We start from the raw sequence: 12,724 nt of genomic DNA on the forward strand, positions 1-12,724 counted from the left end.
TTAAATTAAATCTAGATGTAAAGACTGAAAGACAGAAAAAAATGACTACACAATGCATTTAACTATTTTGAATGTAAAGGGAGATTTTGCGATAAACTCCAAAACACATCTGCACTATTACTAAGATGCATATATTTAATTTATACTGCTTAACGCTTCATCTGCCTCAGCTCGCTTGTCGCTGACGTGCACCTATGCCTATCTTGTTTTTAAATTTTATAGGCATTTCCACCTCTGTGCATCAAATTGGTTTATTTCCCCTGTGAGTTGGAGAATTACCAGAGAAATCATATAATGTTGTTCCAAGCACTCATGGGCAACCAGGATTTAATATTCCTACTGGGACCCCACTCGGACAGGTCTCATTTATTTACTACTTCTTCAGGCTCTTCAACACAGGCACTACCATTCACAGTGGTCACCCTATTCATCATTCCAAATGCCAGCTCCCTGATCAGTACAAAGCCAATCCCTTGGTTTACCACACTCGCCAAGTCTTTCACAACTGGGTTTAGGGCCAGAATGCTGACTCTAACCGTGAAACCAACTAATCGGCCGGTCCCATCCTGATCATCCAAAGCTGGTTGAGATCCTGCTCTGAAGTTGATGGAGATGATCCTGAGAGCTAGGATTTATGAACATTTGGAGAGGTATAATATGATTAAGAATAGTCAGCATGGCTTTGTCAAGGGCAGGTCATGCCTTATGAGTCTGATTGAATTTTTTGAGGATGTGTCTAATCACATTGATGAAGGTAGAGCAGTAGATGTAGTATATATGGTTTTAACAAGGCACTTGACAAGGTACCCCATGCAAGGTTTGTTGAGAAAGTAAGGAGGCATGAGATCCAAGGGGACATTGCTTTATGGATCCAGAACTGGCTTGCCCACAGAAGGCAAAGAGTGGTTGTAGACGGGTCATATTCTGCATGGAGGTCAGTGACCAGTGGTGTGCCTCAGGGATCTGTTCTGGGACACTTACTGTTCATGATTTTTATAAATGACGTGGATGAGAAAGCAGAGGGATGGGTTAGTAAGTTTGCTGATGACACAAGGGTTGGAGGTGTTGTGGATAGTGTGGAGGACTGTCAGAGGTTACAGCGGGACATTGATAGGATGCAAAACTGGGCTGAGAAGAGGCAGATGGAGTTCAACCCAGATAAGTGTGAAGTGGTTCATTTTGGCAGGTCAAATACGATGTCAGAGTATAGTATTAATGGTAAGACTCTTGGCAGTGTGGAGGATCAGAGGGATCTTGGGGTCCGAGTCCATAGGACGCTCAAAGCAGCTGCGCAGGTTGACTCTGTGGTTAAGAAGGCATACGGTGAATTGGCTTTCATCAATCGTGGAATTGAATTTAGGAGCCAAGAAGTAATGTTGCAGCTATATAGGACCCTGGTCAGACTCCACTTGGAATACTGTACTCATTTCTGGTTGCCTCACTACAAGAAGGATGTGGAAGCCATAGAAAGTGTGCAGAGGAGATTTACAAGGATGTTGCCTGGATTGGGGAGCATGCCTTATTAAAACAGATTGAGTGAACTCAGTCTTTTCTCCTTGGAGTGACGAAGGATGCGAGGTGACCTGATAGAGGTGTATAAGATGATGAGAGGCATTGATCGTGTGGATAGTCAGAGGATTTTTCCCAGGGCTGAAATGGTTGCCACAAGAGGACACAGGTTTAAGGTGCTGGGGAGTAGGTACAGAGGAGATGTCAGGGGTAAGTTTTTTATGCAGAGAGTGGTGAGTGTGTAGAATGAGCTGCCGGTGACGATGGTGGAGGCAAAAACAATAGGGTCTTTTAAGTGACTTTTGTATAGGTACATGAAGCTTAGAAAAATGGAGGGCGATGGGTAAGCCTAGCAATTTCTAAGGGTAGGGACATATTCGGCACAACTTTGTGGGCCAAAGGGCCTGTATTGTGCTGTAGGTTTTCTATGTTTCTATGTTTCTATGTAATATACGTATGACCAATGCCCCATTGGCACAAATTTCATCATGGCTTCTCGGGAAGTTAAATTTAGCAAATCAAATAAACCTATAAAATACAGCTAGTGAGACCACCAGATCTGGCAAAAATCCAACTGATTCACTAAGATCTCTTAGGGAAGAAAATCCATTGTCTTAACTTGGTGCGTCCTATAATTTCAGCTTCACATTAACATGTTTGAATATTAGCTTCTGAATAATATATCCCAGAAATCTAATTATTTAGTTTGTGTAATTATGAGTTCTGAAGGGAAACAGCACATGGGCAGCCCCATCATCCATACGTTTACACTTAGCAACAGACAAACTGCTGGAGCAACTCACAAACAGCAGAGTTCCTCCAGCAGATTGTTGGTTCGTTCAGATTCCAGCATCTGCAATCTCTTGTGTACCCATTTTCACTTATTTTACATTAATCCTTTTTTCTTATTCTCCCTATGTTCTCATCACTTCTGCAGGTTCTAACACCCACCTACACACTGGGGGGAATTTATAGCAGGCAATTAACCTTGCAACCTGCACATCTTTAGGAAGTGGGAAGAAGCTGAAGTGCTGAGAGGAAACCCAGTTGTTCACAAAGTAAGCATGCAAATTCTATTCAGACAGCACCTGAAGTCCTGACTGAACCTGGGTCTCTGATGCTGTGAGGGTGCAGAACTATTGGCTGTGATATCATGTCGCCCACTGTGGATCAGCAGTATTGATCATCAGCAGCAGATCTGACCAGCAATGCTAATATTCCTTCAATGAATATCAACAATCATTGTTTGATAATACCCTCCGTCCATACCTGCAACCATGAAGCAGCAGTACAATGAAAGTTGTGATTTTATATTTTAACCTAACATCGACCTTTATGCAGACATTTTAGATCTTTTAGGATTCATGGGCTGGTAATCTTTCAATCCAGAAGAAGGCAATGGTAAGCTACTTCTGTAGAAAAATTTACAAAGAACAATCAAGCCCATGGATCAACCATGATTGCCCATGCCATATGACACAGCATATAATGGATGAATGAATCTTCCACTGAATATCTCTGTTTCATTTTATTTCATAATTATTTTAGATATAGCCCAGGTGAAAAGTTTTGCGATTAATAACCAAGATACTATAGAGTTTATCATCAGTATTCCTATCATTTAAATTAAATATATTTTACTTAACATGAGCCTGAATTGGTACTACACTAGGAAAGCCAAACGGCACTTAAAATGTCTTCTTTTTGAACAACAGAAAAATAAGATATTTGCAATATCACTGTAAAATAAGTGAAATAAAAAAGAAAGAGATCACAAGCACATAAAGTGTTCTAAATTCAATAGCTCCATAAAACAGCCACAGAGACCATAATGCACTCGTTATGTGGAATAAACCTCAATTTTGAACCGTTTGTTCTTTCGCAGTAACCAGCCATCTCTAACAATACTTTCTATTAGCTGCAGCTGCTGTCATGAGTGACTATCATCATTAAAGTCAGCCTCTATCTCATCTCCTAAAGGAAAAGTACACTGCACTTGGAAACAAACACTTCACAAATTAAAACAGAAATGGGAAAAATAGTGGTACACAGAAAACAGCAAGGTTTTGGATATTGCCTAGGGTCAGAGTATCAGAGAAAGAGACAGTGGTAAATTGGCCCTTTCTTCCCATTTATTCACAGCATTGATAAATCACCTGTTCAACCAATGTAATATCATTTTATTCTGCTTCTATTCCCACCAGTTCCACCCCCTCCCCCAGACTTTACAGAGTTCAATTAATCTACTAATCCACATGCTTTTGGGATACGGGGTGGGGTGGTAACCAGATCACTTAGAGGAAACCCATTCTGTCACGGTTACGGCATGAAAGCTCTGCACAGACAGAGCTGGAGGTCTGGGTTGAACTCAGATCACTGGAGCGAACATGGCAGCTTTACCAGCTACGCCACTGTGACTGCCTGATGCACAGGAGATGGAAAGGGGAGGGGGAAGATACCTTGCCTTTATTGAGGGTAAAGAGGCTTGTCAGATGTACACCCTGAAGTCAAGGCCCAGTTTCTGCAAGCAATACCATTAACACCTCGATAGTTTGGTGAATGCTCAAGACCAACTAATGCTCATTCAAATGTCCTATTTCAATTATTACTCCACTAGCCTTAGACACTGCAAATTTCATCTTTCCTTTGTCAATGCTTTATCGATTAGAGTCACAGAGTACTATAGCACTGAAACAGGCCCTTGGGTTAACTTAGTCTATGCCTTCCTGATCTTCTGCCTAGTTCCATCTGCACCCAGCACCCTCTAGACCCCTTATATCCATACCTATCCAAACTTCTCTTATCCAGACCTATCCAAACCTCTTTTAAACATTACAATTGAACCTATATCTACCACTTCCACTGGAAGCTTATTCCACTCATTAGAACCTGAGTGAAGAGACTCTCCCTCAGATTCTCCTAAAATATTTCACCTTTCACCCTAAACATAACTTCCAGTTCTAGTCTCACACAGCATGAGGGGAAAAAGCCTGCATACATTCACCCCACCTATGCACGTCATAATTTTGTATACCTGTCAGATCTTCCCTCATTCTCCTGTGCTCCAGTGAATAAGGTCCTAACCCATTCAACATTTCCCTGCAACTGAGATCCTCAAGATCCAGCAACATCCCCGAAAAGCTTATTGATAGCTTTCCTGTAGGTAGGTGACCAGAACTGCACACAATGCTACATATTCCACTTCACCAATGTCTTACATAACTTCAACATCACATCCCAACTCTCATACTCAATGCCCTGATTTATGAAGGCCAATGCGCCAGAAGCTCTCTTTATGACCCTATTATACTCGTGTTTTACTGAACTCTCAATCTTCTTTGAACGCCTCACACTACCATCTTAATGCTTGTACATCTAGCCGGTAATTTATCATTGAGAGCTATATCACTCGGGTAGTGTTGTAAAAAACACTGACGTGCGTGCCTCTTATAGAATCACATAAACTGCTATCTCATGCAGCAGCAGCTAAGTGGATGCGGCTAGGTACACTTGCTTGTTTTAAATGCCTGGAGATGTCAGGGTCGGCAAGAATTAAAATATCCTTTGCTGAAATGAGGGCAAACAGTAGATTTGACTGTACCAACTTATTTAATCCTTCTCCTCACATCTACTGCTCGCTTAACCCACTTACTCTTCTATTTATTAACACTAGATAGGGCATATGCTGTAATCTGGAGCAAAAATATTAACTAACAGAAGAACTCAGTGGGTTAGGCACCATCCATGGAGGCAAAAAGGGAGTCAACATTTCAGGTTGAAAACCTGCATCCTGACTCCCTGTCCATGGCAACACATCAGTTAGGCACTCTGAGGAGACAGAATGTCTTCCATTTCTGATACAGCACTGCAATGAGCTCCGGTGCCCATAGAGCATTAGTGATCTCCTTTGTATGTCTGAACAGTAACTGCAAGATGTTACAAGCACCACTAGCTACATATGGAGACAAAATAATTTTAAAACTGAGCAGCAGTTTTTGCAAGACCTTCAGCACTTGCCACACCACCTTCTACAGATCCATGTCCCTTAAAAGCTGCAGAAAATATTAACACCTGTAGAAGAAATCAACCTGCAACTAACTTTTTAATATTGTTGGTAGCATGATTTTTTTTTCATGCTGCTCAGTGCTTGCTCAGCCACACATAGTTATGAAAGGGTTTACAACACTGAGCTCCAAAATGGCAGTGCTGGCATTACATTAATGACTGGCAACTTGATCTACTTCCCTGGTATAATTCCAACATGCATTCAGCTTACTTGAACATCATTAATATTGCATCTGGTGCAGCTCAAGCCCAGGGTTATAAAATGCACAGGTGTTATTTTCAGCTTCCAAGTGTGATTATGGCATCCAAATTACTAACAAGTACAATTTCACTCGAATAATCTTAGAGTAGGGTGGTGGGGTGGAGGTACATCTCCAGCAAAGGAGGTGTAAGGCACTCCTTCTCTCTGTTAGCCTGCAGGTCACTCTTGGGTAGGGTGCAGCGCATGCACATGCTTAGCCCCCAGTCAGGACCATGTGAAGCCACAGGAGCAGGTGGTGGATGGTCGTATGAGCAGTCGGTGCACATCACAAGTCCTGGTTATGCAACCACTGACTCCAGGCAGACAATCTCTGAAGGGTATTGATAGGGATTAGGGTCACCCGGCTTGTAAGGACACTGCACAGAAGAAGGCAATGGCAAACCACTTCTGTAGAAAACTTTGCCAAGAACAATCACAGTCACGGATAGAGAAAAGAATAAGAAAAATAGTGCGATGGGGGTCTGAAAGACAATGGAAGACAACGATCGCCTACGTCATACAGTAACACGGTTCATAATGATGGTGATGATTATGAATCATATCATTTGGTAGATTTCACAATCTTTGTAATGTAACTTACATGATACTAAAATAAATTAATATTGTTAGCTATATCTATCTTGATATTTATATTAAAATATATTATTCCTTTCAATAATTACCAGTTGTTCCTACATACGATTTTTTTTTCAGATTTAGTTAGTTTGCAAAACAACAAATAGCTTGATTTTACTAGCTGACACTTCTGAAATTGCTCATTATTATAAACATTTTTAAAAAATGTATAAGATTGGATCATGTCTTAATTCCACAGCCAAAGATTAAGTGACTTCATGCATAGTCAATCCATGAATAGCAGGGGGAAGAAAATCTAGCTTCATGGTCTAATTAATTTTGGAAGAGCATAAAATCAATAATGAAACCCTAATCAAAAGTTTGATTCCATTATCAAGCATTAGAAGAACACCTTCAGAAATCATGGTTAAAAAAACACTAATTATCAATCACCAAGGAAAAAATCAATATTTTCTTTCATCCTTGCTTTATCTAAATTACTTTACTTATTTTTTCAATATTTTCCTCACAATCCTGAGCTTTTATTTTAATGCCTCAATAGTTTTTCCACAGTGAACACAGTATTTCCATTGTTTTTTTCTATATTCTTCTGATTTGGTGTAATCCAAAGATTTTAATCATACAACATTCAGCTATACCTATCTCATAATCATTTTGAATTATAAGAAAGTCTTCATCTCAGGTTAGATCACACAAGCTGACTTTCACTTTATAATTGTGAAATGTATATTTCCTTGTTAATTTGTACGGTACTGTATTTGCCAACGTGGAGCGGAGAGCGAGTTTGTAAATCTGGCAGGAGCAAAGGAAGTTGGGAATGGTGCGGGTGGAGCGCTGTGGGACAGGGAGCAGAGGATGAGCGCCAAGAGCAGGGGTGAGGAAACGACACCAGGTAAGGTCAGTTGATTCCAAACAATTGGTTTATTGATCATTGCAAAATGCCTCTCTGTGTTTGCCACTTCCTTCCCTGTCCCTTTCCTTTCTCCCAGCCATGATTCCCTCTCCCTGCCCCCTTCCCACGCTCAAACCGGAACAGAGACCCAGAGCAGATTTATTTTGCAGCAGCAGTACAACATAATGCATAATACTAGAGTACTGTGCCAAAGTCTTAGGCATACTACCATAAGACATAGAAGCTGAATTAGGCCATTCAGTCCATTGAGTCTCCTCTGCCATTCTATCTTGGTTGATCCCGGATCCCACTCAGCCCCATACACCTGCCTTCCCACCATATCCTTTGATGCCCTGATTGATCAAGAAACGATCAACTTCCGCTTTAAATATATACATATTCTGCCTTAAATATATGCCCATGACTTTTGCATAGTACTGTATATCCGTATGTTTGACCATGAGAGATACCCAATGCAAGTCAGTTACATGGTCAATAAGAATATGCAGTGTCCTAAGGTGTAAAATCATTCCTGTTTCAACATGCAATTGCTTGAAGTCATATGTAATCTCAAAACTGTATCCAATACTCTTTCATCAGACCATAGAGCTAATAGCTCACATGACTATATTATATGTGATTGAAATCCTGGGATTAGTTTAATATTCAAACTTGATCATTGGGGTTTACTGTATCCATTGTAGCTCCAGAAAAGTGGTTCACTTTCTACCCTTATCTTCAGACACAGGTGCTTCATTTCCAAGCTCCCTCTCTCGTTTTAAGGAAGTAATGTTATCACATCGTCATCTATCCAAAACTTTGACCTTTTGTTTTGCTCTACAGAGATAATTTTGAAAAAAAGATTTTAGTTGGTCAACCATTTATGTATTGTAAATATTTTAATGATTTACATCTTTTAATATAAACTAGTTTAGAAAAATTGTGAATCTTATTTTTTAACAATCACGTTCTCTACCACGTTTTTGTGTATTTCATTACTCCAGCTTCCTTCCTCATCTTTTTTAATGACATAGAATTCAGCCCATCAAAGTTATGCCAGCTCTCAGAAAAATCCTATCTTTCCCCACTCATTTACCTGTTATTTGTATTTTCTCACAGGCCCATTTATTTCACTCTCATTCTTCTGCCACGCGGAAAACCAGACTCAAAGTTAAGTCACTGAAACTGTGAAGCAGCAGCTCTATCTGCTGACTGCCGCAAAGTGGTAGTGGGGTGGCCTAATCCTTTTCTGGTTAGGTGCCTCGCCAGCTGAAGTAAAGTATTTCTCATCAGTGCTGCTCTGGCTGAAGTTGTCTATTGAAAGGAAAGAGAACTTCTCACAGGAGGAATTTCTGGCTGTGTGCAATTCATTGGTCTGTCATTATATTACAAAGCAAAGCTGAGTACATGCAGGACTGAAGCCAAAAACATCTAACATAATTGAAAAAATTACCCACTTGTGAAGAAGGAGAATTAAGTGTTACTAGAAAGCCTAGCAATCAGTGAACCTTCATGCCTCTATTCACATTTTCTCAATTACCTGAAGTTAAGTATTTGTTCTCAGAATTGTCAGCTACAATATTGGATTAGACCCAACAGACAGTTTATGTCATGAGACTGCATATTGATAGGCTTGCTGGATTTTCCTTTTCTCGACCTTCAGCTAATATTCTTCACCACCACATACTGCTGGAAGAGCACACTGAAACTGGCAAGGCCAAAAATGCAACTGGGATTTTAATGAACAGCGATCTATCTCTGTAACCCATCAATTTAAGAAAAGAGGACAGTAAATCGGATGATGGAGAAGAAAATTACAACAGAAAGTACTAAAATGTAATGCCTGAAGAGCATTGAACATCAATGGCTCTTTGTTAAGGGAGAAGGAAACATGAATCAGAATTCATTTTAATATCTCTGGGATATGTTCTGAAATTTGTTGTTTTGTGGCAACAATAAATAATAATAAAATCATAAATTATATTACGAATTATATATATATTTAAGTAAATTAAATAAGCATTGAAAAGGGAAAGCAAAAAGAAAAATATTGAGGTAGTGAACATGGCTTCTCTGTCCTTTCAGAAACCTGATGACAGAGGGGAGGAAGCTGTTCATGAAAGATTGTGTGTGTGTCTTCAGCTTCCTCCTCCTCCTCCTTGATGACAGCAATGAGAAGAGGATATGCCCGAGCTGATGGGATCTTTAATGGTGGATGCTGGCTTTTTGAGCATCACCTTTTGAAGATGTCCTTAATGCTGGGGAGGCCGTGATGGAGCTGGCTGAGTTTGCAACTTTCTGCAGCTCTTCCCAGCCCTGTGGAGTGATCCCTCCATACCAGACGGTGATGCAACCAGTCGGAATGCTCTACACAGTACGTCTGTAGAAACTTGCAAGTGTCTTTGATGACATACGAATTCTCCTCAAACTCCTAATGAAACAGCTGCTGCCGTACCTTCTTTGTAATTGCATCAGCATGTTGGGCCCAGAATAAGTCCTCAGAGATACTGGCACCCAGGATTTTGAAACTGCTCACCATTTCCACTGCTGATCCCTCAACAAGGACTAGAGTGTGTTCCCTCGACTTCCCCTTCCTGAAGTCCACAATCAATTCCTCAGTCTTACTGATGTTGAGTGCAAGGTTGTTGTTCCAACACTACTCAACCAGCTGATAAATCTCACTCCTGTACGCCTCCATGTCGCTATCTAAAGTTCTGCCGACAATAGTTGAATCATTGGCAAATTTATAGTTGGTGTCTGGGCTGTGCCTAGTTATGTGTGCTGTGAAAGTAGAGCGGTGGGCTAAGCACACATCCTTGAAGTACATAAGCGTTGATTGTCAGCGAGGAGGAGATGTTAATTCTGATCTGCACTGACAGAGGCTAGGTTTTGGAGCTTGAGTGATTAGTACTGATGGTGTTGAAAGCGGAGCTATATTCAATAAACACCAGTCTGACATAGGTATTGCTATTTTTCAGATAGCCTAAGGCCGAGTAGAGGGTGGTGAGATTACATCTGCTCTGGGCAAGTGAAGGCGGAGCTTAGGAGAGTAATGTTTCCTAACAGCAACTCCTTTGCTTGCATCTTCGGAAACAGCTCTATTTCCATCTTTAATATCACAATTTTTCCCTTTCAGGTTTCTTTTGAAGACCCTGACCTGGAGTTGCATGCTGACTACAGTTCTTTGCGGGAATGGGACCTGCTCTCGTGGTTTCATAACTGGTCGTTGTTCAGCATGCCAAAGGCTCGGCCTAACAGTCCGGCTCGAATTTGGAAACCTAGAATCTCGGAGCTCTGGAGACAGGTGGTCAAGGGTCCGTGTTACGACAAGAGACCCATGTGTCATCAGGCGAGTCACGATATCTGTTGTGTGCCTGGTGTTACGTACCCCGTAAATGGGTTGCCAAACCAGCAGAAATGGACCACTTAGTTGGAGTCTGGATTACTGGAACTAAGAAAGTTTCATTAAAGAAATAAGTAACACAGTACTCTGATAGTAAGGTTATAAATGCAACAGGTTAGCAATGATAACACACACATGCACACAGAACTAGGATAATAGGATCAATCAAGCTCTATCACAGCCTAGGGGTAAAATGATCAGTCTCAAGTGACACAGAGTTCAGTTTAGTTTGGTTCAGTTCGCAGTAATCGCTGTTGTGCAGTTGGTGAGAGAGAGAGAGAGAGAGAGAGAGAGAGAGAGAGAGCGAGCGAATGATGATATTCAAATCGGATTCAAACAGACCTTTGATATTCCTTGCAGTTAGCTTTCGGGCGAGCCCTTTGTAATGTCTTCTGAGGTCACCGACTGTGACCCCTCCATTCCGGATACGATCGTTCTCCTGCGGTGAACCTGGCACCCAGGCAAGGGCGGACACACACACCAGGTTCCCGCCGATTGTACCTTTTCACCCTGTGCGTCTATGGTCGGTCCTGTGACCAGACCTCCAAAACTCCCACCAAACTTGTGGGGGGGGCACACCGCACTTCTAGGGTCTCGTTATCTTATGGTGTCGTGGTGTGTCCCTTGCCTTAGCGAACCTGTTCCTTTTATCCCCCTGCTGGGGTATCGCCTGTCCATCAAACTTCAAACAGTTCAGGTTCAAAGCAACCGGTCTGACAATACTCGGAACTGTGTCTCTTTCCATTAATCTCTCTCGTCTCTCATATTAGCATTTTGAATGTTTCCTCATTGTCTCTCTTATCGGCATCAATCTTCTGATAAGTTGGTCTTTTGTCACACTGGAGACCTGGAATCTTTGCAATCTCTAAGCATACTCAAAAAATGCGACGTAACGGACTTTTAACATCGTAAATAGAGAGTTGTTTGTTATGTCTCCCTGCTCGCTGTGAAAATGTAGACATCTCTTTCTCCCTTATTAGGGAGAGGGCGTGCCTGCTGTATGTAGAATGCCAGACAAAATGCGAAGACTTTAGGGTAACTGCAAGTCTGTGTCTTTGCTATAGCTTTGCTCATGCTTGAGTGCTCAGTGGTAGTGTTGATGCTTTTTTTTTGCCGGTAGGGGAAGGGGGATCGTTGCTTGCTGCTGCTTATGCATGGGAGGAAAGGGGGAGCTGGGGGGGGGGACTTTGGGGTTCTAACATGTAACTGTCATTCACTCTTTGGAGCACTCCTCTGTTTTCGTGGATGGTTGTGAAGAAAAACCATTTCAGGATGTATATTGTATACATTTCTCTGACATTAAATTATACCTTTGAACCTTTAAACCTTTGACCTATTGTCATTGTCATTGTGGATATCCCTCGAAGTCAAGGATGATGGTCTTCGTTCTGAAGAAGTGGCCCACAGAGTGAAGATGCCTGTGCATGTATTTGTTTAATGTGTACTTGATGTTGCACTCCAAGAAGCACATGATACTTCACAAATCAACCAACTGATTCCAATAGCATGGAAACCACGACGATTGGAGCTGATAGATTTGTTGCAGCCTTCATTCGCCTTCACAGCCGTTGAGTTCCAAGTAACTCCGTCCACCTGTTCCACCGTTGAGGTTTTGGTTGGATTGTTCTTTGTCAGGGACCTCACCCGCGACCTTACCGCCATGGGTGACCCTACCAGGAGCATAGCTCCAGACGGCATTGCTCTCCGGATCACAGGACCACACAAGCTGATTGTCACCACGACAAGGTGACAATCCACGGAGAAGTTGACCTATCATGGTGATACACAATTGCAGTGGGTCTGGATAATGTTTAGGCAGGAGATGTTTCTGGCCGTTAACAACCTCTTAAAGCACTTCATCATCGTAGGTGTGAGTGTAACTGGGCGAAGTCACTGAGGCAGCTCACTCTGCTCTTCATGGGCACTGGTATGATTGTTGCCCTTTTGAAACAGGTGGGAACATCGTACTGCAGCAGTGAGAGGTTAAAGATGTCTTTGAACACTCCTGCTTGTTAGT

At 41.7% G+C, this 12,724-nt stretch overlaps 1 protein-coding gene across 3 annotated transcripts in view; it reads right to left on the minus strand.

Annotated features, from left to right (window-relative positions):
• The window catches only part of thsd7ba (thrombospondin, type I, domain containing 7Ba), a 1,092,806-nt gene that overhangs the window by 756,123 nt on the left and 323,959 nt on the right, over window positions 1–12,724 (minus strand). The gene's annotated exons all lie outside the window — the stretch shown is intronic.

Source organism: Mobula hypostoma, chromosome 5 (genome assembly GCF_963921235.1).
Source record: "Mobula hypostoma chromosome 5, sMobHyp1.1, whole genome shotgun sequence".
Classification (NCBI taxonomy): domain Eukaryota; kingdom Metazoa; phylum Chordata; class Chondrichthyes; order Myliobatiformes; family Myliobatidae; genus Mobula; species Mobula hypostoma.